Here is a 26638-nt window from a genome sequence, read left to right on the forward strand (position 1 = left end):
CTCGGGGGTGCCAGGCAGTGCCCAGTCCCGCTTCCCTGATGGGCCTGTGTGTGGTGAGCTCAGGTGAGGCCGGGGGGCAGGGTAGAGCCGGATGGGCCCATGCTGGGTGTGATTCCAGCCAGGGGAGGGACACCTGTGTCCCAGCTGAGGCCCAGAGGGCAGGGGCTTGCCCAGGGCCACTCAGCACCACGAGGCTCACACAGCTCCTGACTCCCCACCTCACTTTTTCCTGAACACAGCCTGGGGTGGGTATCTAAAAATTGGCCTTGGCCAGGTGCAGTGGCTCACGCCTGTCATGTCAGCATTTTGGAAGGCTGAGGCGGGCAGATCACCTGAGGTCGGGAGTTCGAGACCAGCCTGACCAACAGGGAGAAACCCCGTCTTTACTAAAAATACAAAATTAGCCGGGCGTGGTGGCGCATGCCTGTAATCCCAGCTACTCGAGAGGCTGAGGCAGGAGAATCGCTTGAACCCGGGAGGCAGAGGTTGTGGTGAGCCGAGATCAGGTCATTGCCCTCCAGCCTGGGCGACAGAGCGAAACTCCGTCTCAAAAAAAAAAAAAAAAAAAAAAAAAAAAAATGGCCTTAAACCCCAGGAAAGGACTGTCCAGAGTTACTTGATTCCCTGTGTCACGCCCAGCAAGGAAAGGACGGGGGTGGGCCCGTGCCCTCTGGAGGGACCCTCTCCGAGGTCTGTTCTGGGTGGTGCTCTCTCCTCTCGTACTGTGTAGAGCCTCAGGAAGAAGGCTCGGGCTGTAGCTGCTGGGGCCTGGGGGTCCGTGGGTGGGCACAGTGAGCACTCTTGCTAACACTCCTGGGGCCAGCCCATGAAGAGCTCCGAGGGAGCCTTTTGAGGCCCACGCGCGTTCTGTTGAGTGCCTTTCACGTCTTAATTCCTGGTGCCCTTAGCAGGCTGCGTTCGGAGGGCTGGGCTCCCTGCCCGGGCCTTCCCTTCCTATACACACAGGGCCCCTGCCCTGGGCCCAGCCCCCAGCCTCCTTCTTTCCCGGCTCAGACGATGTCCCCGATGTCCCTGAGCCTGACGTAACAGGGACACAAAGGCCTGGCATCCCGGATCCCTCCCTCCCTCCCTCTGCCGGCCTATTTCTCAGAGCTTTCAGTGCCTGCGTCACCATCACCGTAGGGACTTAATGACGTTTAGCAGCTCCCAGGCAGGCTGGCTTCTCACGCTCTGCAGGGGTGACGGTGCCACTTGATTCATGGGGGGCTCAGGAGGGGGACGGAAGTAGCACTGCACCAGCCACACATACGCTGGCTATTGGGTCCTAGTCACACCTGCTCTGCCCCCTGCCCCCTTCCCCCTCCCCAGTCCCGGCTGGGTTTCTGAACAAGCCAGGGGACCACACTCTGGAGACTGAGAGCCGGCGCCTTTGTCCCATGGAGCCGGTGTTCAGTTCCTCCTTGTCCCCTCCCGGGATCCTCACTATCCACAGTGCTTGTTGCTGGATAAGCAACGGCTCCTTTCTTTGGGGGCTCAGGGGTCCACGGTCACTGACTGGGGCTCCCACCTGCCAGAGGCACTGGGCCCTGGACAGGAAGTGCCCTGGCAGCTGGTGTGAGCGGTGTGAGTGGTGCAAACTCCACAAAAGTGTGTAGCCCAGTCCTGTTTCCCACCCAGCGCTCTCTACCCGGCAGCCTCTCTCCCCATCCCAGGCACCCTCCCCTTGTTGGCACAGTTTGGGGGGGCACAGATACCCAAACTGTATCTATTGGGGTTATGGGATGACTGTACGGATGGTTCATGGTCACTTATGGGTACATCACAGCCATCCAGAACAGGAATGGCTTCTGGGAAACTGCCACTGCACACCTGCAGGGTCAGAGGTCGTGTCCAGGCAGGTGCAAGTCCGAGGAGTTAGGGAGACACAGGGCTTGGGAGCAGAGCGGGAGGCTCCTCTGTGCAAGGTTCTTCCAGACCCGCTGGCTCATGTAAAAACAAAACAAAGCACCTCGCAGAATTCAATTATCCCAAAAATACGCACGATACTATCAGTAAAGAGACTTTTCTATCAATACTTAAAAGTAAATTTTGGCCGACAGTGTGTGTGGTAGAGCAGGGGAGTCCGGGAAGCCTCTGGAAGGATGGAAGGAGAAGGAGAGAAGAGGGGGTGGACGTCTCCTGGAAGCTGGAGCCAGGCAGAGGGTGGGGAGGGGGCTTCTCCTAGCCTGTGTTCTCCTTGGCATCCCTGGTGGCTTGGGGCTGGGGAGGGACACCCAGCTCCTCCCGACCGACGTCTATAGCTTCTGGTGCTCCACTCTCCTCTTGGACAGCGGCAAACATCTAAGGCCCACAGAGCTTGTTTCCTTAAGGCCCCTGAACTTCAGCCAGTCATGGGTTCTCCAGAGGAGGAGCTGCTCTGGGACGCTGGGTGCTCCTGGTGCCCCCGCCCTCCGCATGGGTCCCCCAAGGGGCCTTGCCAAGGGGCTGGCCCAGAGCTGGGGTGCAGGGGAACAGAGCTGCCTCCACCCCCACATTCCTGGCGGGTTTTCCTGTGGAGTCTCCAAGGACCTCTGATGTGGAAAGCTGGGGAGAGCAAGGCGTCTCTTCCTCTGGGGAGAAAGGCCTTCAGCGAGCAGAGGCAGGTGTGAGTGGCACATGAGCTTCTCCAGCACAGGGCACAGTGCTCACCGCAGGGAGACAAACCAACCAAGCATCGAAGCCGCAACGGAACTGTCTAGAAATTAATGTGAGCTGGAGCCCATCGGAGGTCCCTGGGCAGGGCTTCTGCTTATTGGGCCCCGGGGAGTGCCGGCAGCTTCTGCAGTGTCCTCGAGTGACCCCCTGCCTTGCCACACGCCTGGTATCCTTGCCCTCAAGGTGGGAATGTGCAGCCTTCCATACGAGCTGTGCACCTCTCCCTCGGGCCAGGCCGTGGGTCTAGGGGGCAGGTCTGTGCGTCTGTGCCAGCCGTGCACCTCTCCCTCCGGCCAGGCCGTGAGTCCAGGGGGCAGGTCCACGCGCCTGGTTCCTCCTTTCTGACCCTGCAGGTGTCCAGGGCAATGCCCAGTGTGGTGCCTGTCAGGAACGGCTGCTCAAGTGGCTTGGGACAGATCCGGTTCAGTGGCTTCTAGCTTGGCACCCACAAAAGCACACAAACAGGCAAACGAACACACAGTTTGTCTGCCAAGTGCAGGAAGGGCTGGGGAAGCGATTCCAGGGCCCTGCCGAGCAGTATCCCGGGGCCCTGCATTGGCTCAGGAGGCCCAGTTGGGCTACCTTTGGCGGAGCCTCTGGGTCACCTCCGCCCCCAAGTCCCTGGAGAGGAAGTGGGGAGCACGGGTCGCTGTCCTTGGGCGAGCACAGCCCTCTGCCCGGGCACGGCTCCTTCTTGATGGACGCCCATTCCCCGTGCCTCTTAGTCCGGCTGGGACATCACCATCTCGGTGCTTTGGCTAACGCAGAACCAACATCCCCGTGGGGCCCGGCAGCACATCTGCGCACCGGAAATCAGAAGCCTGCTCTCGGCAGCTCCGGCCGACACAGCCCAGACCGGAAACCCCCAAACACCCGTCCAGGCGGGACAGCCGTGACCACACACTGCTCGGCATGGCCCAGCGCAGGAGCATGGGAGGGGGCAGCGGAGACCCCATTTACACAAAACCCAAACACCGCGGGAGGCCTTGCCGTGAGAAGCGGGTGTGGTGGCTGTGGCGGCTGGAAAGGGGGTTTCAGCTGCTGGTCATGGTGGGGGGCTGTGCACCATGGCACTGCACCTGCCTGCAAAGACCAGGCCGCCTCAGCTTCCCTGAAAGCTTGAGGAGGGGCAGGTGTCTGGGCCCCAACCCAAGGCCTGTGGAGTTGGAGTGAGTCCTGGGAGGGCCGGGAATAGGACTCCACCAGTGTCCGGGCATTCGTCGCCTGCCACCTGGACAGGCCATCTGCAGAGACCTCAGGTGAGGCTCATCGAATGGCCCCAGTTGACAGACCGGGAGACTGAAGCACAGCGCTGAGGGAGCTGAGCCATCCTGCTGGCCCTGGGGTGTGGGGTGACAGCTGCAGGGAGGGGTGCTTGTCACCCGGCGGAATGGGACCTGCCACACTTGCTAAGGGACAGGCCTGTACACAGGCACACACCACACACATGCACATAGCTCACGCAAGCACACACATGCACATAGCACACATAGGCACACACATAGGCACACACATGCACACACGTGCACACACGTGCACACACCACACACACACACACGGAGACCCGTGCTCTTGGTGCCTCTGGCAGGTCCTGGGGGGCCTGTACTTGCACAGTGGGAATGCTGCTGTTTCCAGGAGGGCCAACAAGACCCGCACAGCCTCCCAGAAGGCCCTGGCACCTGCCTCTTCTCTGCCACAGGATCCCACAGGGCAGGTGATGTTCCCTCCCTCATCGCCCCCTCAAGGCAACTACCAGTGACTCCAGACAGTTCTGTTCTTTTCTAGCCCTGTGGAGCGAGGGTGCTTGGGGACAACACCTCTGCCCTGTCCCCTCCCGGCTGCAGCTTCTGGGGGTGCACCGTGGTGTTAGAAGGAGACAACTCGGTCTTGAGTGGCAAAGCGCCCTCTGTGCCTGCTGGGCGGGGCCCAGGGCTCCCTGGGGTTTCGTAACCAGCAGGAGATGCTCCCCAGGCAGCTTAGGAGGCCTCTGGGCGGAGATGCCCTGACCTCCCAGCCCCGGAAGGCACAGGCTGTGTATTCACTGAGGGGTGGTTTCCCGCTGGCCCTGCTGCAGCCTCGGGGGCTCCCCAGAAGAGCTGGCACTTCCTCTGCGCCCACTCACCCTCACCCTAGAATCAGCTGGTGGAAGCCTGGGGACTGCTTCCTCCTGGGCTCCAGCTCTCCGGCTCCCGCCACCCAGAAGCTATGACAACAGCCCTTTCGCCCACACGGTACCTCCAAGTCCTGGCCTGCCCCCCTCCCTCCCGGCCGAGGGAAAGGGCAGCACTTTTAGGAGAGACACTGGCACATTCTCAGCATCCTTTTGGGGCACAACTGTCAACGGGGCAGAGCTCAGCCCCATTCTCTCTGGACACGGGTGTGACCCATCCTGCACAAAACTGAGGCAAAGTCCTCCTCCCGTCACACACAGGGCAGGGCCGGGAGGGCCGCAAGACGCTCCTCAGTCCAGGAAGGGCCAAGGGGTTTCTAGAGAAAGGGGCTCGGGACCCCCACCCCTGAGGTTGGACAGCTTTGAGGGCTCAGCAGGGAGGGCTGCCAGGAGGCTGATCCGAAGCCCCCCAATGCTGCACAGATGGGGCACGGCCTCAGAGGCCAAAGACTCAGCACCCCCTCAGCCCGCCGCCCACCTGCCCTTGAGGCCTCCTGTAGGGTTCAAGTGTGGTCAAGGCAGGGACTCCCCACTTTCATCCCCAGAGACCTCCGCAGCGGGGGGACCTCCTCCAGGTCGGAGATGCCCTGTGTGTCCCTGCCCCGACTCCCCTCCTGGACACCCTTTCCTCCACGAGAGGCCCGGGCCGGTCCTGGGACGCTAGCCACGGCCACGCAACTCCAGGCCTTGCCGGACCTTCTAGAGGACGTCTAGCTGACCTCCAGAGGATCACAGAGTAGGAAGGTCCCGTACTGCAATCTCACTGTGGCCTCAGGCGGAACCGGACTGTCAGGCAGGCCAACGTGGCTGCGTAACCGCAGGTAACCGCAGGTTTCTCCTGGACTCCTCCTCATGCAGGGCCAACCTCACCCCTCCTCCGCGGTCCACAGGTGCCCCAGACACCAAAATATTCATTGAAGCCCCCGAGAAATCAAGGCAATGAGAGCGTGGGTTTCCCTCCTGGCCTGGGAGTCACCGTCAGTGGCGGGTTGGGGGTCTGGGACCGCGGGTCTTTGGTCAGAATTGTCGTCACTGCCGGCACTGCAGCCAGCAGCTTGCCCAGGTGTGCCTGGGACCCAAGTGTGCATGGGACTCAGGTGTGCATGGGACCCAAGTGTGCATGGGACTCAGGTGTGCCTGGGACCCAAGTGTGCATGGGACTCAGGTGTGCATGGGACCCAGGTGTGCATGGGACCCAGGTGTGCATGGGTCTCAGGTGTGCATGGGACCCAGGTGTGCATGGGACTTAGGTGTGCATGGGACCCAAGTGTGCATGGGACCCAGGTGTGCATGGAACCCAGGTATGCATGGGACCCAGTTGCGCATGCCCCTCCCCAACAGGTGCACAAGGGACCCAAGTGTGCATGGGACGCAGAACTGCTAGTGACTGGGACGGCCCTTGGCTCGTCTGCTGGTTTCACTGAGGAGAGGCTGCTGCCAGAGATCCTGCAGCCAGGTCTGGGGGTGGCTGTCGGGCCATCCCCTCTGGCCTCAAGGCTGGTGGGGGTGACCTGAAGCCTCCACCACTGTGCACTCTGTCATGGGAGGGCTTGAAAACCTTCAGTGCCGGCTCTGTTTGCAGCAGGCCTGATGACTGCCATGGCTGTGTCCTCTGGCAGCGGTGATCCTAAGAAAGGGCCCTCTCAGCTGGGCGCGGTGGCTCACGCCTGTAATCCCAACACTTTGGGAGGCCGAGGCAGGCGGATCACGAGGTCAAGAGAACGAGACCATCCTGGCTAACATGGTGAAACCCCATCTCTACTAAAAATACAAAAATTAGCTGGGCGTGGTGGCATGCGCCTGTAGACCCAGCTACTTAGGAGGTTGAGGCAGGAGAATCTCTTGAACCCAGGAGATGGAGGCTGCAGTGAGCCGAGATTGTGCCACTGCACTCCAGCCTGACAACAGAGCAAGACTGTCTCAGAAAAAAAAAAAAAAAAAGCAAAAAAACAAAAGGGCCCTCTCAGCTGTTGGGCCGGCCTCTGCCAGGCCCTGCACCCATGACTATTTCTGCCCCTACCCGGGGCTGCTGGAGGGAGATGGCCTCCTCCTAATGCAGGGAGTGCATCCCTCCTTGCAGAAAGGACCGTGGCCTGGGGGCCATCTGGAAGTTGAGGAAGCCTTGAGGGGTGGGGGAGGAAGGCTGGTTTCCATCCAGCAGAGATTCCGGAAACAGGGGAGGGTGGTGGGTGACCTTTACACAGTGGAGATGATGATTTGAATAACACCCATCGCCCTGTTGCCATTGGCTGGACTTGAGAAGGGGCCCTGAGCGTTCATTGGCTACCTCAGTCTCTTATGCACGTGGAAACTGAGGCAAGGAGTCCATGGACACCCTTCCCGTGATCCTGGGATGGTTGCTGTGTGGAGCCTGCCGACCTGAGCCCCTCCTGTATTCGCTCGAAGCACCTGCAGGGGCCTGGGGTGTGTCCCTGACCTCCTGCTGGGACAGGAATCTCAGAATGATGTAAACACATTCCCTGCCCTCAGGGAAAAGGAGGGACAAGAACCTCAACAATCCCACTGTACAGGAGGTTCACGGGGAGCTGCGGGGTGGGGCTTCCCCAAGGAGGCCCTGGGAGCATGCAGACGGAGGAGGGGGCAGGGCAGATCTGCCTGCAGAGCTCAGGGGAGGCAGGCAGGCTGAGCCGGTGGGCTCCGATGGGGACTGGGTGACAGAGCGGAGGGAAGGGCTTGCAGGTGCCTGATCCCTGCAGGATGTGGGCAGATGACAGTGGGTTATGGAGGAGCCAGTGAAGCTTGTGGGGCTGGGGAGCCGTTGATGTGGAGGACCCAGAGTCCAGGCGAGGCCAATGGGCTTCCTGCCCTTAGCTGGCACCAGGGCCAGGTACCCAGGGCTTGGCACACACCAACCATGATAGTGAGGAAGTCTAGGAGCCTGGGCTCCCCCCGGGTCACTCTCCCAGCACCTGGAGGCCTTTGGCATGGGGGACGAGTTGGGGAGGCCTTTCTTCTCTATGTTGGGGGCTGAAAGCTTGTGACCTCGAGAGGCATGGCTCAGGGGGTTCCAGCTGCCTCTGCCCCCTCTCCCTCTGACCTGGATGGGGCCTAATCCCGCTGACCTCAGTGCCTCTGTGGTCACCTCATCTCCTCAGCTGGGCGTGGGGGCTGGGAGGCTGCCGCCTACATAGGACCCTTCACTAGACGCAAGCTCAGTCTCCAGGCCACCAGTACGAATCAATGATGAGGATCGTGCATGAGGCTGAGGCTGGCCCTAAGGTGGACGGTCGGTGGGTGGCCCTCCCCAGGGGTCCCCGCCCTGCCTGAAAGGGTGGCCCTAAAGACAGAGGGTGTGTGGGGCCTGGGCCCTCGGGGTCTCCCCTCTTGGCAGGTGTCCTCTCCCCTTTTGAGCTTCTCCACCGTGGTGTGACACAGCTCGGAAGCCCTCAGTGGAAGTCAGGGCCACACCCTCGAACTTCTCAGCCTGCAGCACTGTGGGCTCAAAAAACCTCTTTTCTTTATAAATTGCTCAGTCTCAGGTATTCCTTTATAGCCACACAAACCAGACTGAGACACAACCCAATCCACGTCACGTGCCCTGCATGGGGCTTAGGATGCTGGGCCCAGCCAGAGGCCCAGGACAGCCCACAGTGGCTGCAGCATTCCCCAAACTCAGCTTCATCGCCGCCGGAGCAGGCTGGATTCTCTGTGACAGAGACCACAAAGGGTGCCTCGGGGGCAGTGGGAACACTCACCAGGAGTCAGTGACACTCAGATGACATCCCTGTGTGGTGGCTTTATAACCTGATCTCCAGGTGGTCAGTCCCGGCTTCTGGGCTGACCCCGGCTCCAATTCACTCCTCCCATTCATACGTTATTGCCAGCATCGTGGGACACAGCGGGAGACCCAGCACCCCTGAGCATGTGGATGGCCAGGCTGTGTGCGCTGAGGCCGGGGGTCAGATGCGCGGCTGTGGAGGCGCCACCATAGACAGCAGGGCCCTAGCTGCATGGGAGGGTCACGTTGAGCCATCGCCCCTCACCAGCCACCATGGGCACATGCCCCTGGCTGAAACCCTGGCCACCTCCAGCCACTTCTGCCTCAGGCGTCTGGAAGGTGCCTGTGTGCCCCATGAGGGAACAGATGGACACAGCAGAAAGAAGGGAGCCGGCCGTGTGCTCCCAGCAAAACCCAAATGCCCGGTTCCATCTCTGCTCCTCTCCCGCTCCCCTGCTCCTCTCCTGCTCCTCTCCCAAACTCTATAAAATCACAGACAGGGCCTCGAAAGGCAGAAATCGGCACGGAAAGCGGGAGACAGGAGGATGGCCCAGGAAGAGTGGATGGTGTTGGAGAAGCCGCTCTGTGGACGGCAAGGTGAGGCGGACGTCCTGGCTGGGAGCTCTGGGTCCTTGCCTGGGGTGGAGCAGGGTCCTCCAGGGCAAGCCTTGCACACGACCTGCTGCTCAGGAGCTTGGGTGGCCGGGGGCCGCAGGCACTTCGCAGGGAGGCCAGATCCTCTCCTTCACCCCTCACCCCAGGACAACGTCTCCTTTGCCCACTCCAGCAGAGGGGGTGGTCACTCTGAAGACCGCAGAGTGCCAGCGGGGTGGCAGGGGGACAAGAGCCCTCAATGGAGCTGGAGGGTGGCCTCTGCACATGCGGGTGGCCCTCCTGGGAGCTGGTGCAATTTGAGCCAGGTTTAAACCCCTGGGGCACTGGAGCATCCCTCTTGGGAAAAGCAGAGGGACCAGGAGTGAAACACTTGGCAACACTGGTGGTTGAGGGTCCCCCAGAGAAATGACCCCAGGCGGCAACTGTCAATCCCATCCCCTGATTAGATTCACCCTGTGCTCAGAGCAGCCCAGTTGCCTTTTGGCAGCCTCCTCTGAACTACAGCCGGAACCCAGGGCCAGCAGACCTGTGAAGGGTCCCCAGCACAAGACAGGGACCACAGGAAGCAGAAGAAGACACACGCCTGCCTGGGGAAGAGGCACAGACCCTTCGCTGTAAGAGCCCTGCCTCTGGGCACAGGAGGGCCAATGTGAACTCAGGTTGCTGGAGCCGGAGCGTTCTCCTTTTGCCAGTGTGTGGGGTGAGCTGTGGCTGCCTGGGTCACCGCCTCCTACAGATCCTAAGAATGGAGATTCCAGTGGGGCCCTCCATGGGGTGACAGAGAAGACACTACAAATGCCCGGCTCAGGTTGAATTTCAGACAAACAGCAAACACCTTTGTAGTCTGGACGCTTGGCCCAAGCAGGGGCCAGGCGGCCGGGCTGGAAGATGTGGCTGAGGGACGGGCCCCAGCAGATGGTCAGTGGGTCCTGAGCCTAGGTGGGGCAGGGGCAGGGGCCTCGCTAGTGGGGTGTGCTGGGCCAGGGGCTCCAAGGTCTGGTGCAGAGCCCTGTGGGCCCAAGCCTGAGGACGACGGAGCCCCAGGGTCCTGGCATCTCACGGGCATCGGTCCTTGGATATCTCTCACGGGAACTCCAGATTCTCGCTGAAACCCCCTCCTCCCCAACCACTCCCGCCCCCAGCAAACACCACAATTAGTCAAGGCTCTGAAACCAAATTGGAGCAAGTCTGGAGCTTGTCCCAGGCTGACGAGTGGCCGGGCCAGGACTTCAACTCTTGACCACGTGGGAGAGTTGACATGAAACCCAGGTTTCCAGCTCTGTTTGGAAAACTTGAAAATCCAGAAACGTTGACTTTTGCATTACTCTTCTGCAGCCCCATTTCGTTTTTTCTTTGACTGAAGAGGGTGAGTGAGGAGGAGGAGGCCCAGCGCAGAGCAGAGCCGCCTCCCGCACGGCCTCTGTTCCTGTGGTTCACGTTGCTGGTGCGCAGGTGACCTGGGCGGTGGCCCGAGAGGCTGCCAGGTTTCTCAGTAAAGTGAGAACCAAATTCCAGGCCTGGTCCTGACCCAAACGTGCGTCATGGCTAGAGACGTGTGCGAGCCCTGGCAGCTCTGCGGCTCTGGGCAGCACCACACCCGGCCGGCGACCGAGATGTGCCTTTGGCTCATCCCACGGTGCGGCTCTGGGGCCGCTCTCCCTAGCCGTCAGGGGTCCCTTCTTTTTGGCTTCACCTGGCTCTGAGGGTTTGGTTTCCACCTTTCCGAGGATGAAATTCAGCAGAGGTATTGCCATCTTCCTACCAAGGCTCAGATAGACAAGGTGAAATAGGGAAGCAAGGCCGGGCTCGGTGGCTCACGCTTGTAGTCCCAGCACTTTGGGAGGCCGAGGCGGGCGGATCACGAGGTCAGGAGATCGAGACCACGGTGAAACCCCGTCTCTACTAAAAATACAAAAAATTAGCCGGGCGTGGTGGCGGGCGCCTGTAGTCCCAGCTACTCGGAGAGGCTGAGGCAGGAGAATGGCGTGAACCCGGGAGGCGAAGCTTGCAGCGAGCCGAGATCGCGCCATTGCACTCCAGCCTGGGTGACAGAGCAAGACTCCGTCTCAAAAAAAAAAAAAAAAAAAAAAAGAAAGAAATAGGGAAGCAGGTGCCGAAGCCCCTGGGGCAGGCCTGGACACACTCATTCACCAGAGAGTGCCCGCACCGGGGGGGTAAGTCCCACTGCTGTCATTCACCACACGCTGCCCTCACTGTGGGGGTAAGCCCCACTGCTGTCCCCCGAGGGGTCCGTGCCAGACTCACGCCCAGCTCTCACCACACCTCTCTGTCCTGGTTCCCTCCCCCAACCCCGTTCCGTGGAATGCTCTCTCCTCCTCCCCTTGTGCCCTGAATGATCCCCCAACCCCTCCCCACCTCCTGCCCTGGCTAGGCCCGGGTGTCTCTCATCTTCTGAGGTCTGGCCGGGGGGTCAGGGAGACGGGGCCTGGAGCTGCTGGCCCTGCTGTGGTTCCCTGGTGGGCCACGCTGACCTTGTCGCCTGGTGGTGGGGACAGGCAGAGAATGCAGGAACAGCTCCCCAAGCCCTGAGACCCAGACTCCAGCCCGGTGTAATCGATACCCACGTGGCAGGGGGCGGAATGAATATGCAGAAACCTCTTCCCCTGCCCCCACACTCAGAAGAATTCCCTTATTTTCTAATTCATAGATGCCAGCTATCTTCATAGTCCCTGAATCATTAAGTGGGTTGTAACGGCCTTTGTATTTTATTCATTATGTTCCTTACGTGTAGTGAGCCTCACACGCCCCCTCTCAAGAAGTTGTTTGAGGGATGCTGATGTTTTAATGGTTTGGGGAGTTATTCATACACTTGGCCCCTCCGTTGCCATCCCAAGCAGGGCGGGCCACAGCCTCCTTAGGAGACGAGGGTTGAATGCAAATGCACATTCCCTTGTGTGTCCTGCGGCTGTCTGGGGGACACCCACTGTGCTCCAGGCACCTCCTGAAGTGTTGTGGATCCCGCGGTGAGCAAGCCACATGCAGGTGTGGCCCATGCAGCACTCACAGGCCAGCCGGGCGACGGCCACGTCAAGCAAAGATGCGAGCTGGTGCCCTGTTGTTGTGAGAGTGTTCAGAAGGACCCCCACCCCCAACCCCATCTCTGTGCAGGCATCCCCGGTACCAGTGTGCATCCATTCCTGGAGGGCTGGCCTGGGCTTCTGTCACCCACTCAAATCACCCCACAGTGGAGTGTTTTCCTGGATCGCCAATTTCCGGTTTGGAGGTGTAACCCAAAAAATATCGGAGACAGGTCTCAATCAATTTAGAGGCTTATTTTGCTAGGTTAAGGGCCATGGCCTGTGACACAGTCTCAGGAGGTCCTGAGAACATGTGTCCAAGGTGGTTGGGGTGCAGCTTTGCTTTCATACATTTTAGGGATACAGAAGTTACAGGCAAATATATCAATCAATACATGTAAGGTATACACTGGTGTGACCCAGAAAGTGAGAGGCTTCCAGGTCATAGGTGGATTCAAAGATTTCCCGATTGTCAGTTGGTTGAAAGAGCTGAGCTTTGCCTAAAAAGTTTGAGGTTGGCAGAAGGAGATGCTTGAGTTAAGACAAGGGGATCCTGGAAGCCAGGGTTTTTGTTATGTAGATGAAGCCTCCAGGCAGCAGGCTTCAGAGAGACTGGATGGCGAATGTCTCTTATGGGACCTTAAAATGTGTCAGACTCTCTGTAAAAGACCTATTAAGGGCAGGGAATTCTCTACAGAATGCAAATTTCCCCCTTAAGAGACAGCTTTGCAGGGCCATTTCAAAATATGTCAGAGAAACATATTTGGGGGTAAAGCACTTTTATTTCTTTCCAGGCCTGCTATCCATCATGTGATGCTATACTAGAGTCAGGGTGGAATTTGGTGTCTTATTGCTACAAAGAGTCTTTTCTGCCAGTCTTATGATCTCTGTTTTCATGTTAATGCTGGTCAGCTGTGCCTAAACTCCAGAGGGAGGAGGGTATTATGAGGCATGTCCAACCCTACCTCTTCCCATCCGGGCCTGAACTAGTTTATCACGTTCCTTTGGGATTCCCTTGGCCAAGAGTAGGGGAAGCCGTTCAGGCAGCTGGGGGGCTTTGAATTCTATTTTTGGTTTACAGGGAGTACCGTACTAATCCCAAAGGTGATTTCTGGAAGGATAGCTTCTGTGTGCAAATGAATCTGGGGGTTCACAGTGCACATGTGCGTATTAAAGGCTCTGAGGGGTCCTGCAGTGAAATACACACAACTCTGCTCACCTTCATGTAACCTGGCATTTCTCAAACTTACTTACCCATAGACTTGTTTAACATTGCGTTTATTGGCACCTACAGGGTAAGTGTGTGTGTAGTTGCACCCAGTATGCCCTTTCTGGAGAAGCAGAAACCCCCCAGGTCACATGGCCGAGGAGTGGCTGTGGCGTGTATGAGGATAGATTGCCGCTAGGGCCCCAGGGGAGGGACCACTGAGTGGGGTTCTCGGATCTGACACACCGTCCCTGCAGATGGCCCCTCAGCGACATGGTGGCCTTCTCATCACTGTTCCGCCAACGGAGGGGAATGGCCTGATGAATCATGCATGATTCATTAATCTTAATTAAAATGCAAACGTATTGCCAACCTTCTCTGATAATTAAAGCCCATTGTGGGAATATGCTTAAAGCTTCTAGGCTGACGTTTCTTTTGCTGAAGCAAAACAGATGACTCTTTTAGCTCTGAAAAGTGGTGTTGAAAGTGGTGCTGCTGGGGGGTGTGCGGCGCGGACAGACAGGTGAGATCCGCAGAGAAGAGACTCCCTGCCTCTCAGCCTCCTCTCTCTTTCTCACGCACGTGCACACACGTGTGCCCTGAGCTCACTCTTCAGCCATACACTGAGCTGTATTTTCCTCAGTGCTATCAGACCCTCAGGCTCCCAATTTGGCAAGGAAGGAAAAACTAATTACGGCTTCACGTCCTGCAAGAAAGAGCCTGCAGCGGCTCTTCAGAAACCTGCCGGTGGGTCAGAAGCACGGCCAGGCCGCCTGCAAATGCCTTGCTGGAAAAATCTCTCTCTGAGCAACTGAGCTGGGTCCTGTGTGCTGGAGGGGACACTGAGAGGCCACGGGGTGGGGAGTGGGTGGGCAGTGAGGCTGGTGACCACCGGCACAGCACCAGGCTCCCACGCAGGGGGAATCCTGGGGTCTTGGAAAAAGTCAAGTCGCAGTTTCACGCACGATCCCCACGCAGCTGTGCCGAGAAGTGCCAAGGCTGTGCTGAGATCATCGGTGTCTGCCCTGTCAGAGGGGCTCGTGCTCTGAGAGATGGAGCCGGAAGTAGACTTTGCCCACCAGAAAAACCTGGTGTCCCAACTGTTGTGAAGCTGCTGTGACACCAACTGCTGGCTGCCCTGTGAGGTCCAGTCCCCGCAGGTTTCATCCAAGACCCCCATTCCAGCCGACACGGAGCATTTTAAAATAAAACCCTGTCTTTTCCTGTGTCTTGGCCGACGGGGCTGCATTCAAGAAAGTACGGCAGCCTTTCCTGACACCTCCTCCACGCCCCGACCCTGCAGCCCCTGCCTCTCCCCTGCGCGCCCACCGCCCTCCCGCCCAGGTCTGTGTTTTCTACCAGGGCGTCTGGCTCTTTCCTTCTGCTCTCAGCTCTCGTCTGCCCCTCATCTTGCCTCACAGGGCTCCAGCTCTGGGCTGACAGTGACGGGAACAGGGACGTGTGCTGATGACTCATCCCGTCCCTCGCATGCGTGTGTGTCCAGCCCTTGCCTTGCCGTGCTGCCTCCATCCACATCAAGTGGCACAAATGGAAACGGGTCACCACTGTCCTTGGGATGAGCCTGGTGTCATGGCTGAGTGGTTCTGTCACCAAGTCTTTTCATGGTTTGCCATAGAGGTGAGTCTTTCCAGAATCATTTTCTTTACAGACTTGATTGAAATAGGTCAGATTAGCCATGCTCCTGAGATTCTGCCATCAGCCCACACACATGCACCCACACACATGCACACACACGCACACACACATGCATGCACACACACGCACACACGCATCCACAGACACATCACACACATGCACACACCTGCATGCACACACGCATGCACAGAGACATGCACACACATGCACACACATGCACTCACGTGCACACACATGCATGCACACACATGCACACACGCATGCACAGACACATCACACGCATGCACAGAGATACATGCACACACACACATGCATACATGCACATGGTCACATAACTGACCATACTGGTCTGATTAACTTTTTATTTTGAAACAATTACATATTCACAGGAGGTTGCAAAAAAAAAAAAAAAAAATCCAGAGATTCCATGTACCTTTCACTCAGTTTCCCCCTGGGAACATCCTGTGTATCTGCAGCTCAGGACCAGAACCGTGCTGTTTCCAAAATGCCCTGGTGACTGCTGGGCTCACGTGGTGGAGGGGTACCCCGGCCTGCTCATGTGGCTTGCATGCTGTGTGTGTCTCTGAAGCTGGGGTTCCCTGAGCCTTGGGGATGCCCCCACTCTGGGGCTGTAACTGTGGGGCACTCTCAACAGTTCCTTCTTCATCGGGCTCAAATGCAATCCTTGCATCCCAGTGTCTCATCTCTGCCCCTCTTGTGCCCGTTGTCACTGCCAGCACGAACCTCCTTATGAGGCCTGGGCGGGACCCCATCTCTCTGATGAAGGCTGCCACCATCCCTACTGCTGCCTTTGTAAATGTGCTCCTCTTTCTGGGCACACTGGAACTGCTCCATCACCAGTGATGCTGAGAGCACTTCTGAGTGGCCACCGAGGTGCTCCTGGCCAACCTCCTCCCAGTCATCCCCCAGGCACTCCTCTCCTCGGCCCTCCTCCCAGTCATCCCCCAGGCACTCCTCTCCTCAGCCCTCCTCCCCGTCATCCCCCAGGCACTCCTCTCTGTGTCCCTGGGGGATTGCTGGGGGGGTTACCCAGTTTGGGGTGGGATGCAGGGTGGTGGTGTGAGGGGCAGGAAAGGCTGGGGATGAGAGTGAGTTCCCTGCAGGGGGGAGACAGGAGCTCCACCTGGGGCCAGGTCCCTGTAGCCTTGCAGCTCCAGGGGCAGCTGACAGGGTCCACCTTGAGAGGAGGAGGCCCTGATCCTGTTCCCGTCCTCAGCCTGGAAGGCCTTGGCCCTCCTGCTCCAGTTCCGGGTGGAGACACCCCTTCCTGTGGCTCCCCTGGGCTCTGAGGCCCCAGCCTCCGGGGGCTGGCTCAGCATTCAGACACAGCCCTGGAGGGCAGCAAGGAACCCCCTCAGGCTGTTTTGCATGGGGTTTGTGACAGGGGACGGTGACCGAGGGAGCCGGGGAGAGCCGTGCCCAGCTGTGCTTCCGGCCCTGAGATCGGTGCCACTTCCCCACAGCTGCTGCAACAAATGGCCACAAACGGGGTCATTAACAACAGCAGAAACGTGTCCCGGCTCCGGCTGGAGGCCAGACGCCTGCGATCAAGGTGCAGCATGTCGAGTCGCGCTCCCTGCAGGGAGGAATCTGTTCCTCGCCTCTTCTGGCTTCTCTGTTGCCAGCAGCCCTTGGCATCCCTGGCTCGCAGAGGCATCACTCCAGCCTCTGCTTCCACCTTCTCAGGCCTTCTTTCCTGGGCCTTCACCGCAGCTTCCCTCTGCGCATCTCTGTATCTTTCCTCCGCTTACCAGGCACCAGTCGCGCCGAATCAGGGCCCACCTCTCTCCAGGGTGACCTCATCCTAACTGACATCTTAATACACCTGCAGTGACTCCACTTCCAAAGAAGGTTGCATTCACGGATGTGGGGTGCGGGCTTCGACAGATCATTTTGGGGACACAATTCAACCTGTTCCATTTGCCCTTTGTGTCCTCTGATGGGCTGAGAAACCTGCCCAGCTGGCGCCAGGCCCAGGGCCTTGAATCCCCAGGAGTCAGAACCCCGGGCCGCGCCCTGGTTCTGCCTGTTGTGGGATCGTCCCTGCAGTGATCTGGGCATCTGTGCCTGGTCTCCGCATAGGGTGCCTGGCTGGGTCCCGGCTCTCACAGTCATGGAACGTCAGCACCAGCACCTTCGCTGCCCCGCTGCGCCCATTTCCCAGCGAGGACACTCAAGGCGTGCAGGTGGAGACAAGGCTTCGGCCCTCGGCAGGATGGTGGCAGTGCTTTGAGGGGCTGCAGAGGCAGAAGTCCAGCCTCCGTGTCGTGCTCAGAGGGCAGAAAGCCAGGGTCACCCCAGGCCCCACCCACCCGACCTGACGTGTGCCCACCACTGGCGAGCCGACCACAGAAATGTGGCTCCTAGATGCAGTTTGGAAAAGTGTTTCTGAGAACAAATCATGCAATCACTGATATTTGTGAAGATTTAAAAATTAGAATAAATATGTGCTATTTTATTAACGAACATAAATTTGAATATTTAGCGAAAGATGCATTTTCAAGGACTTTTCGGGCATATGCTTTTTAAAAATAGACTTTTTTTAGAGCAGTTTAGGTTCGCAGCCAAATTGAGAGGAAGGTACAGAGATTTCCCATACACTCCCTGCCCCCACACACGCACAGCCTCCCCCACTATCCACGCCCCCACCACAGCAGTGCAGACTTTACAACAGATGATCCCGCATTGACATAAGGCTTCATAGTCAGTGTTGGGCATTCTAGGGGTTTGGAGAGACGTGTGATGACCTGGACCCTCCGTGATGGCGTCACGCAGAGCGGCACTGCCCTGAAACCCTCTGTGCTCTGCCTGTTCCTCCTCCCCCAGCCCTTGGCAAGCACTGATCCTTCCTCTGTCTCCACAGTTTAGGCGGATGTTTTTTAATGAAGCGGTTGATCTGAAAGCAAATGAAAAAAGCCGGGAATAGAAAAAACAAAAAACAAAAGCAAGGGTCTGTGGGATGGCCCCTGGGGGAGAGGGCTGGTGTCTATAAGGACATCACCTCCGAGGGGTCTCTCCATGCTGTGCAACCCTGGGCCACCCCTCCTGACCCTAAGAGCACTAGGATTGGTGTCTGTCCGTGGCCCCACAAGCCCCAGGGCAGCATCTTACTCAGGGGAAACGTGACTGGTCTTCCTTGGGCTTCCCAATGCTGGAGCCCAGCTGGCCTCAGTGCTAGCACCCATGGGTGCTGACGAGCTGTGGCCATGAAGGCCCGGAATGGCCGTGGCCTCAGCATTCCTCTCTCTGTGTCAGTTAGCTCTTGGCCAATTGCCTAGGAGCTCCCCCAGCCCCACAGTGCAGTAGCCTGTCCACCCCAAGGACAGGTCAGACCCGGGGCCAGCCTGACCCTCAGCGTCTTCCTCTGGATGCGTTATCCTCCACCCCCTTCCACTCTTCCTCCGCCTTCTCCAGGGACCTCACACTTGGGCACTGCTTGGTCTTCAGGTCCGCAGGTTGGGCTGGTGGGGGAGCCAGGCCCGGGAAGTCCTAGGTGCTTGGGAATTATTCAGGAGCAGGAAAGGCCTTTATGGGGACCTGCGGCCCCACTCTGGTGACTTTTCAGGGGGCTTCCTCAGACTGTGAGAGCTGAGGGCGGTGTTGGTACCAGCCTGAAGGCAGCCACCTGATGTCCTTGAAAGCCCACTTGCTGCACCAGGGGTGACCCTGTCACAGAGATGCTGATTAGAGGACACAGGCGTTTCCTCTCGATCAGGTGGGGCCCAGCTGGGCTGTTCTGGCCAGCAGCCAGGAGCAGGAGACGTTGCTGCTGGTCAGGACTTCTGGGCGCCAGAGCCGCAGGCTGATGCCGCCTGGTGGGCAGTGAACTCTGGACTTGTGAGGCCAATGTGAGGGGCCCTGCCCCAGCATGGCCACCCTTGGCCTGAGGCTCTGCAGTGTGGCCCTGCCTCTCCAGGCTTCATTGGCACCAGGTACCTTCTTGAGCCACACTAATAGGAAACGCACCGCAGGACTCATGCGTTGGCCCTGAGAACAATGGCTTGTGCCACTGTAAAAGCTTGTAATGGACAAAAAAATAAGAGTGTGTGACAAAGGCTGCAGGAGGCCCTCAAAGTCCAAAGTAAGTAGGAAATGAGACACCAGGCCCTTTACGGAAACAGGAGTGGCCAGGCAGCCCGCAGCTCTCTCTGCCTGTCTGGCTTCATTCTGTTGTGGGCTTATCCCAGCAGTGGCCCGATGCCCGGAGCTCCAGGCATGTCTGTCCCAGCAAAGGGTGCTGCCCACTTCCAAGGTTCTGGAAAGGTCCTGAGGCCCCACCACAGTCTGAACTGGGCCAGAGGATCAGGGCCCCTGATGAACGCTGTCTCTGTGCCTCTGAGCATCAGGGACCAGAGCCCTAGAGCCCACCAGCATTGGGGGGTGTGGGAGCTGCCAAAAGAAGGTTGGGGTGCTGTGCCCATACAAGGGGGAATGGAAGCTTGGAGAACCGAGGTCAGCTGTCCTCCAGGGCAGTATAACCCCCCAGGCCGGTGTGGGGCTCAAACACAACCATAGAGCTGTCCACACCTAGACGGGGCCCGACAGTCACAAGATGGCAGGTGCACGTGTGCTTCATCTCTTTCTGCTGTAAAAGTGCCCCTTTGAGTCAGTTTCTAGCTGGTTACACTGTAGTATCAGACACAGGATCTCACATCCCACCTTCCCCAGTGTTTCCTGCTCGAGCGGCATGTCGGCTGTGCCTCTTCCTTCTGGAACCAGGGTGGAGGTGCAGCCCCTGCCTGTGGGGCACAGTCCTCATGGCCTCTGGAGCAAGCCTGGTGGAGCCCAGCCATGGCTCTGAGGCTTCCGCTGGGGCAGGGCTATGTCATTGTGCCCCGTTTCATCCGCCAAAGCCTCCATGTGGTCCCCGCTGACCATCAGCAGGGCTGGAGAGTCCATCCTCTTACTGGGGGGAGACCAGGAGCCCCGGCCACCACAGCCGGATTGTGCAATCCCATTTTCCCTTAAGAGCGATCGGCCTGTTGAAACTAGAGATGGAATTAGAACCTTAGAGCTAAGGGCAACACAGAAGTGGGGAAGGGCGAACCTCGAGGGTGTGTCCTCAGCGGTGGGTTTGTCTCTCCCAGGCAGGGCGCTCTGCCTGCAGCTCAGCCCCGCTGAACGGGTGCTGGGCCTGTCCCTTCCCAGGGCCCAGCAGCTGAGCTGGAGGACGAAGCCTGGGTGGACGCTCCACACCATGGCCTCAGGGAGTGTTCCTGACCTGGGGGAGGCAGGTAGGCTCCCCCTTAACCAGGATGCAGATGACCCCCTTGGGCCACCTGCACGATGCGCCCTCGGGGGCAGGGCCGCTCCTCGTCTGCCTTCCTCTCCTGCAGGTCGCCGGGGTGACCCTGGTGGAGCCTGACCTGGAGGGAGCCAGACTCCCTGTGCCTCTCTCTGCCCCAGCTGCAGGAGGGATGCCTGGTGGCCTGCGTGCTGTGCCGTTGAGGATCATCTGTAACCAGCACCAGCCCCACCCTGCCCTCTAGACAGGACACACGGGCCAGGTTGGCGAGTCTGGAGGGGCTTTCTCAGGCACAGCCCCTGTGAGAGCCGAGGTCCCCCACGGCCTGCAGCAGGGGACCTTTTCCCTGAGGCCATGTGTACTCGCTGCAGTCCAGCTGGCGGGCCTGAGATCCTGACCCCACGTGCACATGGTCGGCACTATTTCATCCACTGGAAATTTCAGAGTAAAATCAGGACACGTGGGGGCAGGGAAGTGGGCTTGAGTGCTTCGAAGGGAGACCCCGCACCACCTCCCATTTGCTACGCTGGTTTCTTGAATGAGTGGCCCTCATTCATCAGACACCGATCTGCCCACAAACTTCTGACCAGGATCTGAGAATTCAGAGAAACCAGCCCCAAAACCACAGGCCGACAAGCCTGGAACCCAGAGAGTGATTCCAGGAAATCATGGCAGGTGCACGCTAAGGTCACTTAGGCTGACCACAATGAAGGTCAACGGCGGCCATCATACATCAGTTTGCCCAGGACAGGCCCAGCGATGCCTGTGGTCCCGGCGCGTGTATGAACAACCTTCTCCTTTCTTCTCAAGGGGCTCAGATGGGTCAGTAGATTATAGGATCACCCTTGTCATGTCTGATTATGAACAAAATTTCAAGAGCTGCCTCCCTTCAAGAAACCCACTGTACAAAAACCCATCTTCCTAGTCAAGAAAATTAGGAAGAGATTATTCATTTTCCAAAAGACTTTTCTTTTGGCCAGGAAAGAACACACTTAGTTTGCCAGAAAATCCTGCCAGCCGCCTCCCTGAGTGCATGGACTGCTAGATTCCGTTTTGTAAAATTGAGACAGCGGCTCAGGCGCACATGCACTGCGTGGAGCGCAGAAGGCCTGGGTACTCCGGAAGCTTCCAGAGACAGCGTGGGGCGGCTGACGCTCGGGGAGACACAGACGTGGAGGACGCCACGGCCGCCTCGCCCCCGGGGCTCCTGGAGTGAGGCTGGCTGAGGAGCCGAGCAGATGGTGCAGCTGAGCGTTTCCTGCCTGGGCGGGAGGAGGTGGGGTTGCCGCCGGCAGGGCCTGTGACTGTGAGTGCGGCTCACTGAGCAGCTGATGTGGGGGGTTGGGGGGGCGCGGATTACACCATGTGTGACGGCAGAGCGGGGACAACGTGTTGAGAGACGTGGCCTGGGATGTAAGGAAGGGTCGTGAGAAAATACGCAGGAAGAGATACCCCGTGGGCATGTTTCCCTTGGAAAGTGGATGGAACCCTCTGAGCCGTGATTCCGCCTGAATGAAGCAGTGGCGGGCACTGGCCTGGCAAGCGGCTTCCGCTGCCTTGGATTTGCACCTCTAAGGGGTCACAGGGGCCACCCCTGAAGCAAGACAAAGTGTGATCATCAACAGGCCCTCGGGGGGCCAGAAGAAGGAACGGCTCCAGTGATGAAGGCTGAACGCCACCTGTCTCCCCATCGTTCTCCCGGCACAAGAGAGGGCTGCTCGGCAGGGCTGGGTTTAAAAACCTTCCATGCAACCCTCAAAGGCATCCACAGTGACTTCTGCTGCTGTGGTACGTTCTGCCCTCCCCTCCTCCCCACCCCATCCTATTCTCGGCTACAAGTTATTTATATGTATAGTGTCATCTGAACGTGCATGGGCCGATCCCAGGACACGACACACAAAGAGGCTGCGGTGAACCCAAGCCGCCAGGCTGGCCTGTGGCTCAGTGTCTGTTCCAGAAGTCCCCGCCCCAGGCAGCTCTCCTGAACACGGCCACAGGAGGATCAGGACCACAGCCCAAACCACTGTGACAGAAAACACCCTACAGGGCTTGAGAACTAAAAACTAAGGAGGGATCTGGGCAGCCGAGCTGCCTCCTAAAGAAGCCACGTCGTAGAGAAAACTGCTTGCTCTATCTGTGTGAGGCGGAGGCAGCCGGGGTGTTCTGCCAGCAGACACGGGTCTGTCCATCACCGGCCACTGCGCTGCCTCTGTCCTTCACTCCCATTTAAGGGAAAACGATATCTCTTCATCTTTCTGCCCTGGACGTTGGAAATCAGCGGTGAGAACAGTGCTCTTCCTATAAGATGCTCAGGTTCTAGAATTCTCCCGTCTTTCCTTCTATTCCACATGGAGTTTATCCAAAGGACAAAGGCCAGTCATGGCACTGACATTCGTGATGCCCGCTCACCGGGGAGTGGGAAACAGAAGCCTGTCCTCAGAGGACTGTGACTGGGAGCCCGCAGCTGCTTGTGGGTGGGGCCAGCCCGCAGCTCCTCCTGGAGGCCCCAGGCTTCTTGCCCCTGCATTTCTGTGACATGTGGAGGGAGGATCGTTTTGACACCTGCCTGGGAAGTTTCAAAGGAGATGGCCTCTGGGCAGGGGTTTTAAACTGAAGGGCACCACACAGATCCAGATGTGAACTGTGGCTGTTGTTTGCAATTGAAGCAGAGATGCAGAGGATGGAAGAGGAGTGCCAGCCACGCTGCTCTATGGCCTTGGCCCAGCTAAGACCCCCCAGTCAATGGGGTTACGGGACCCCCACTACACAGGGACCTGGGAACCACCTTTGCCGTGGTCGACTGCTGGGCCTGCCATGCACCGCCCACACCTGGCTGTGCCTGGAGACCGAGAGCAGGGGGTGACGGTGGGCCTGGCGTGCGGAGTCCTGCAGCGGGAAGAGTGGGAGGGGAGGTGGGAGAGCACAGTCATCCAGGGGTCCCCACGTGGGCTTGTACAGGCCTGAGCGAGCCCCCACTTTATGGGTGAGAAAACCAAGGCACGGAGAGGTGAATGAGTGTGGTATCAATGCCGCTAAGACAGAAGTGAGGCGGGAAAGCCTGTCCTCGCGAGGGGTGGCCCTGTCTCCGGCTCCCAGGTGCCTCCCGCTCATCTGCCCGAGGCTCCTGGGGATGTGGCTCTTGGGTTTCAGGAGGGCCCTGCTCCTCCTGTGGGAACCACAGACACGTGTGTGCCCACGTGCCCTGAGCTCACACACACACCATGGTGCATGGGCAGGGAAGCAGCGCTCCTAGCTACCCGGTGAGCATCTTTGCTTTCCTTCTGCTCTAAGTAGGCACCCAAGGAATACACGCATTCACTCAGAGCCTGATTCACGTGCCTGGGATAACACCGCGGGGAAAGGTTCTCACACAGTGGCTGCCATGAGGATCCATGACAAGAGCCCAGGGAGGTCTCTGCTCAGCATGGGGTTGAGGTGAATGGATCCCCAGCAGCAGCCAGTGACAGGGAGGGTTGGGGTGTGGGTTTAGCTGGGCAGGTGACTCTCTTTTTGGGAGCCAGGGGCTCGGGACGTGTGGACAGCACATGGTGAAGGCAGAGGCTGTGTGCCATGTGCCTGGGAGCCGGTGCCTGTTCCAGGTTAGGAACCAGAAAATTCCCTGCAGGGGCTTCTGCCCGATCCCTCTTTGAAGTCCTGTTTTCATTTCCCCCATGACACCAGCCTCTCCAAGCTCTCCGGAAGGCTGGCTCTCCTCGCACGGCCTCTCCCGCCACTCTGGGTGCTGGCTCAGGTTTTCTGAAGACCCCAGGTTCTGCTCTCTGGTCTGCACCCAGCGTGATGGCCACCACGTACTCAGGACTCCATGGTGTCAAAAAAGTGCCAAGACCTGTTTCCTGCTTTAAAATACCATGCTGTTGGGAGTTTCTCTGAATCTTCTGTGATTCTGGAGGCTGCCTGATTTTAAAAAATGTAAAAAAAAAAAAAAAAAAAAAAAAAAAACCATGCTGCAATGTAAAAGCCAGGATAAGCCTCCTGCAGCTGAATTCAGGTCTTGAAAGCTAGCAAGTTTTGAGTTTCAGTACTTGCCCCCCCAAATGGTTGCTTATTGTGTGTGTGCGTGTGTGTGTGTGTGTGTGTGTGTGTGTGTGTTTACACGTGAACAACCTGATACCTTTGGCTGAAATGGGCTTTGTGTGGGCGTCCGGTCAGGGGGCTGCTGGGCTCTAATATCTCCCAGCCCTGACTCCTGGGTGTTGGCCTGCCTCAGGTTTGCATATTCATTGACTGAAATCTATTTTTTTTCCTCAGGAAGAGTCTCTCCCTTTTGCAAATGCCAGCCACAGAGGTTTGTTTTTCTCCCTGAGAGAAGGAAGAGTAAAGGCTGAGACTGAGACAGAAGGACAGAAGGAGAAGACTTAGAAGCCAGCGAGCCCGGAGCCATGAGACGCGCGCCGAGGACACGGGGCCTTGGGGAAACCGGGCACGGGCAGGGGTTGGTCTTGGCTTCGCCGCAACATTGCCGCTAGCTCGGGTGCCGTCTCCACTCGCAGGCTGGCCTGTCCTCTGCAGCCACGAGCTCAGGCACCGTCTCCATTCATAGGCCGGCCTGTTCTCTGCAGTCTGCGGTCCCTGTGGTGCCAACATCCAGATGCTGAGATAATTCTGCCAGGGTGTTGGCTGATCGGTGATTGGTGGTTGGCTGTTCTGTGAGTTCTGCATTGATCTTGCTGGCTGAGCAGGCGATGCAGATGGGCAGGCACTGTTAGGGTCTCTGCTCCCATCCCTCTCCCCAGGACTCATCACCCACCGCAACCGTAAGCTGCTAGGGGCTCACAGCCTTGAGTCTTTGGGAGGGGACCCGCCTGGCATGCAGCTCAGGCTCCCAGCCCCAGGACCCGGCCGCCGCTCCCCTCCCGCCTGCATCTTGGCTTAGCCGTCTTCCCTGGCTGCCAGCCTCTTCCCCTGGTCTTAGTTGGCTTGGGCCACTAAACTGAAATAGCACACCCCGAGGCCTTCAACAGCAGACCTGATTTCTCACCATCTGGAGGCTGGAGGTCCAGGATCCAGGCCCCCAAGGCTGCTCTCCCCCACTCCCCCACCCGGCCCCCAAGACGCACAGACTCCATCCTCTTGCTGCCCTGTCTCAGGGCTGTCCCTCTGGGCAAGCAGGCCCCTGGCATCGCCGTGTGTCCTCTCCTCCTGTTCTTATAAGGACACCAGTCATACTGGATCCGGGCCCACCCTAGTGACCTCATTTACCTTAATCACCTCTTGAAAGACCTTGTCTCAACAACAGCCACATTCGGGGCACTGAGGGTTAGGGCTTTAACATGGGAATTTGAGGGATGCAATTCACCCCATAAAACCCAGACCGTTCCCCCCAATAAATCACTTTCACAAGAGCTCTTCTCTCAGGCTTTGCTTCTGGGGGATCCCCCTTGAGATGGATCCATCTAGCTTCCTGCTTCTCAAAGAACGGAGGGGAGACCCCTGGTGTGAAGGGAACGGGTGGCCTCGGGGACCTGCGGATAAGCTGCTGGCACTGCCAGGGGACAGGCTGAGCCAAAAGCCAGGAGGAGGGCGGCAAGGCTCGGGGCTGGACCTCATTCTTCTGAGTATTATAAAATCTGGCTTTGCTCAGAAACTGCCCCATGTGTCCTTTTGTTAATTGAAGTGCAAAATTTTCTCCAAGTAATAACTGGAGTCTTTTAACAATACAAATAATTTGCACCTTAATTTGGTCGATAGGCACAATTGCTAATTCCTAGAGACTCAGAGGAGCAAAGTGATCACGAATTCCAAGAGTGGAAACAAATCCATTCCACAAATTTCACCCTGGATTCTTCCTCGCCAGCCTGGGAGCTGCCCCCAGGGTCCTGGAACCTTCAGCTGCTTCTGGGCTCAGCCAGTGTCATGGGGAGCCAGGTCTTGCGGTGGCTCCCAGCCCCAAAGCTGACTCTGCGTGGGACGACCAACGGTTTAATTAACTTCTCAGCTTTTTCATCTGTGAAGCAGAGCTTGGGATGCTTGCTACCGGACCAGGAGGCCACGAAGATGGATGTTAAAAAACCTCTGTGCCAGCGATGAAAGACATCAAAGCTATAATACCCTGTTAGGCAAGCAAGGAGATAACTCATACATGCAGGAGACTGTCTCCTTGTGCAGAGGGGCTGTTGGAGTCAATGTATGGTGGAGCCCTGAGGAACCTGAAGCTGTGTAGAGCCTGCAGCCCCCGCCCCACGTCCCAGAGCGATGTGGCCTGGGGAGCTCTTGTCCTGCCCTTTTTGGACACTCCTCTTCTTTGAGGGCATCTTTCTTCTCAAAGGTGTTG

At 58.2% G+C, this 26638-nt stretch overlaps 1 long non-coding RNA gene across 3 annotated transcripts; it reads left to right on the forward strand.

Annotated features, from left to right (window-relative positions):
- Positions 1-21457: 21457 nt before the first annotated feature.
- On the forward strand, positions 21458-25951 carry LOC134736822 (uncharacterized). Of its 3 annotated transcripts, none has more exons than XR_010121173.1 (2): positions 21458-23211; positions 24616-25951. It is a non-coding gene; the product is annotated as an uncharacterized lncRNA (long non-coding RNA). The 3 variants fall into 3 exon arrangements; XR_010121174.1 differs by having other exon boundaries at positions 21486-23781; XR_010121172.1 differs by having other exon boundaries at positions 21527-23606.
- Positions 25952-26638: the final 687 nt, after the last annotated feature.

The sequence above is a fragment of the Symphalangus syndactylus genome, chromosome 5 (genome assembly GCF_028878055.3).
Source record: "Symphalangus syndactylus isolate Jambi chromosome 5, NHGRI_mSymSyn1-v2.1_pri, whole genome shotgun sequence".
NCBI classification, from domain to species: Eukaryota; Metazoa; Chordata; class Mammalia; order Primates; family Hylobatidae; genus Symphalangus; species Symphalangus syndactylus.